The sequence below is a fragment of the Astatotilapia calliptera genome, chromosome 5 (genome assembly GCF_900246225.1).
Source record: "Astatotilapia calliptera chromosome 5, fAstCal1.2, whole genome shotgun sequence".
NCBI lineage: Eukaryota > Metazoa > Chordata > Actinopteri > Cichliformes > Cichlidae > Astatotilapia > Astatotilapia calliptera.
The window spans coordinates 5,208,347-5,213,073 of record NC_039306.1 but is presented as its reverse complement, the minus strand read 5'-3'; positions in this window follow the sequence as shown (position 1 = coordinate 5,213,073).

The window sequence follows — 4,727 nt, the reverse complement described above, 5'->3', positions numbered from 1 at the left end:
ATGCTGAAAAAATGACACAAAATTAGCAATTGTGACAATTTTTTTTCACTACTAAGCACAGCATGGTGGCGTGGTGGTTAGCACTGTTGCCTCACAGCAAGAAGGTCCTGGATTAAAATCCAGCATCTGGCCAGGCTGTGTGTTTCTTTTACATGTTCTTCCTTTGTCTGCGTGGGTCTCTCTGTGTTAGTCCTCGGCAACAGACTGGTGACCTGTCTGGGTGTACTCTGACTCCAACACTATGGCAGCTGGGATAGGCTCTAGTTCTTCTGCCACTGTGAATAAGAGAAATGAAGAAAAATGGACAGCTGGAGTTATTAAGCTAAAATTTAAATATGGAAATAGCAAAAAAAATTGTTTTCAGTCTCACAATGGTTACGTCAGTTTTTAAAACTGTGTATGATAAGAATATTAAAAGATTACATGTTTTAATACTGCTCACTGGGATACAGTGTTCTCACATTTATGTGGTGCTTTTCTAATCTCATCACAATCACCTTTGACAAGTCACATTTTAATAGCATTTAAAAAACACTTTATTAAATACATTTCAAGCACTTTATCTACCTTAAATCCTCAGCCAATTTGAAATTGCCAGTTAGCCTAACAGAAACTGGAGGACCTGGAAAGAACACGCCAACTCCATGCAGAAACACTCCACCCTTGTACCACCTGAAAACCAAAAGTCTCCCAGGACCTCCTTGCTGATGCTCCCACCGAGCTGTGGAGTAGAGACTGATGCTGCCACAATGTGTATAAGCTGAACATTAATACACATATGTCTTGAGCTGCCTGACTCTGAAGCTAAAATATCTTTGAAACGGTGGCTGATTTTTTTTTGTTGTCTAAGTTTCTTCCAGTGTGTGTGAAACATCGCACTACAATGTGGTCCTGAGGATGCCTGCTGCTACAGGAGCTGCCACAAACAGCTTTGTTGACAGGTGTTTATATGTCTGTCTGTCTGATTTGGTTAACCCAGTAGTGCAAGTTAAAACCTTTGGATTGTGGATGAGACCAGCATGAAGGTTGAAACCAAAGAGGCGTGGAGTCTGACCCATGAGTAGAGAGTATAGAGCCCAGACGTTACACCCACCCTCGGGCCCTGTATTCTTTATTGGTGTCTGTATCTGGTGTATAAACATCATATTTTTAAATATGTGTGCTCCAAGTCCTCATTGGTGTTTTGGCCTCTCGCTACTTTTGCGTTAGCTTGAGATTGTGTAAAAACTGAAATCCTCCAGCTGTGTTTTCTGGCTGTGCCTCTCAGCATTGTGTGTAACCCTCTCTGTATGGCTGTTATCAGGCTTGCCACAGTCAGTCTGCAGCTGAATGAAGCGCTCTGTCCCGTCTCTCTGTCATAACAGAACAGCACAACATCATCCTCTCACACACTGTCATCACAGGGGTGTTCCCCCCCCCCCCCCCCACACACACACACACACATATTTGAGACTGGTTTGTTAACCTCCGGCATCCAGCTGTCATCATTACTACTGTCCACCCACATGTCTTCCCCTCTCCCCTCCTTCCCCATGCCGTGGCCAGGAAAAGCCCCCTGGAGGGAGTCGTGCAGCGTGGGTGCTTCTCTACTCTACACATGCAGCATAAAGTGAAGTGACAGCCGGGACAATGAGGCGATGACGTGGTAGGTGCGTGTTGAGGTTGTGGTTTTTCACTGGATGACGGATTTGCGTTGCACGATCACGACTGTGGTGCAAGGAGGTGCTGGACATTTGAGGGCAAACCTGAAGGACAGAGCTGCATGTTCAGCTGTTCCACTTCTGCTTGCTTTTAAAACTTGTATTTTCTTTCATTTCTACAGTCTATTCATCCATTTTCCTAAACGCTCTTTCCTTTCCTTTCCTTTCCTTTCCTTTCAATGTCAAGGGTACAGTATTTGAAGTGTGGGGGCATTTGATGTGTATATTTATATGTGATGGTAGTGACACATTGTGTGTGTGTGTGTGTGTCGGGGGTGGAGGGTGTGGTGGTCATGAGTCATGAGTCATGTTGAGGAGGAGAAGCACAGCCCCCCCTCCTCTCTCGTGGGGTTTTGGAAATGAGGAACGATGCACCAACATCATGCTTCAGAGTGAAAGCTCTCTATTGTTACTGTGCTGTACCGATAAGGTGTGTGTGTGTGTGTGTGTGTGTGTGTGTTTGTGTGCGTGCCAGCCTATGCAAAGACATGCAGAAGCCCTCCTTTTATTCTTTGAAGTGTGAATGCATGAGCTCATGTATACATACAGTACGATTTGTTCAGATTGAGAAGTGCTGCCAGTCTGAAGTGTCACTGTGTGTCTCCCTGTGTGTGTGTGGTGTGTGTGTGTGTGTGGTGTGTACATGTTTAGACATCTTTGTGAGGACAGAAAATTAGCATGCTACTTTACCAGACCAGCAGTCACTTATAGGGACAAAATGCCCGTCCCCACGAGTTTGAAGGCATTTTTGAGGCTAAAAATGTGGTTTGTGGTGTACATGTGTTTGTGTGTGTGTCCATTGGAGGCAGTGAAAGGTTATCAGATGTGTAAAAATGGCCCCAGTAACCCCAGTAAAGGCCACAAACTGAAACACACTGATCTGTAAATTAAGCTGTTTTATAAACCCCTTTTTATGTTTTGGCAATTTTAACACAGATGAGCTGTAATGTGAAAACAGATATATGAGGCATTAACCTCTATTCAAAAAAAATTGTCTGTTCAACACACTTTTTTTAGACCTGGGACTTCAATCAATTCATCCCAGTGTACTCTTGTCCTTTCTACGGCTCAAGATGGTAGAATGGGTTGGAGTGGGTCCATCCCCGGCTCCTCTAATCTGCATATCAAAGATACTTAATACTCAACTCTGAGTTCGTGCATCCATCTGAGTGGGAATTTGTGAATGTTAAGCTAAAAGCACTTAGACATCGTGAAAAAAAGCGCTTATGTGAATGTGTGTGTGAGTGGGTGAATGAGGGTTGTAGTAAGAAAGCACTTTGGGTGCTCAGAGTAGAAAAGCGCTATGTAAGTACCAGTCTGTTTATCTTTATTTAACACACACGCTGGGGAGCCCGGAGTGATGTGCTGACTCTTCTCCAAACTATTTTACTTGCTTTGGAGTCTTCTGGATAATTTTAACTGGACATGTTGATGGTATTGTGGCATTTGCAAAGACTCAAATTGTCCAGTCTTGGTCTAGAAAAAAAAAACCTCCTACAAAAAATTCATAGATCTGGGATTGACTTCAAAAGATGAGCCAAGCTCCAGGTTAAACAAACAGCTAATGGAGGTAATAATGGCATCTATGAATCACAGGCAGTGTTGGGGAGTAACGGAATACATGTACCGCCGTTACGTATTTAAAATACAAAATATGAGTAACTGTATTCCGTTACAGTTACTGTTTAAAAAGGTGGTATTCAGAATATAGTTACTTTGTTGAAATAAATGGATTACACTGCGGTACTTTCCTGTTCCATTTTGTCGCGGGTCAGGACTGTTTGGGTTTTGTTTGACAGCTACGTGCTGTTGTTCCAGGCGGCAGCGCTACGGTTTCCATGGTTACAGGGCGACGCTCTCTCTCTCTCTCTGCGACTGCGTGTTTCCTGGGTGAGAGAGCGCCTTTTCGTTGTTGTTGTTGTGCTAAGCTAACAGGCAGAATGCTACAAGCATAGCTCTAAAGAATGTAGCATCATGGGCAGTGTAGTCCGTGTTGCAGGGAGAGTGGACTGCCATACACGTTATGGGTCTGTGAGCGCGAGGAGGGAGAGAGAAAAAGGGGAGTGGAAAGGTACGAGCTGTCATCGAGCAAAAACGGGAGCTGGAAGCATGTAAATATAATAATAACCACTTCAGCCAAGAAGAGTGCCTGACGAGCCCAGTTGTAAGTAAGCTATTAAGACTCGACTGTACACCGTGTTCGTGTTTTCCTCCGAAACAATAAGTTCCGTTGGAGCAGTCTTTCAACGCCTCTCTCTGTCTCTCGCAAGAAAAGTTGACCCCCCCCAACAAAGTAAAGCTATTTTTCGGCTACGAGCCGACAGGGACCCCGCCTTATTAGTCAGAGGTCCCTTTACTACAGTTCGGAGTCGCGGACCTTCAGTAATAATAATAAATCACACAGCAATAGCACATTCACGTTGTTGTAAAAAGCACGATAATATATTAAGTAATCCAAAGTATTCAGAATACGTTACTGTCATTGAGTAACGTAACGGAATACGTTACAGAATACATTTTGGGGCATGTATTCTGTATTCTGTAATGGAATACATTTTAAAAGTAACCTTCCCAACACTGATCACAGGCTATATGAGCGATAAACATTCAGCTGATGTAAATAATTCAACTCTATTTGTTTTATTTTTCAAGTCAAATTCTTCTTGGTTCATTTTCCTTAGCATGTAATTATTTTCCCCCATTTACCTCACAACGTTTCCTTGCTTTCACATATAGTTGCAAAGTGGGAGGGAAGATTTATTGTGCCCCTGTTTCTGCTAATAAAACTCCCATTTATTTTCTTTGTGGGCCATGTTCTGTGACTTAAAGCTGGAAGACTTTTATGTCCCAAATCGGCTTGAAACTCTGAATCTGACTCATCAGTACAAAGGCTCAACAACTGCAACATGGCACATTGCAGGCTTATGTATTTACTTAGTTTTGGGTCTGTGCTTTTGCATTACTTATGGTGCAAAGATGAAAACATCTGACCCCACTCAGAGTTGTTATATAGGGAAAATCTATGCA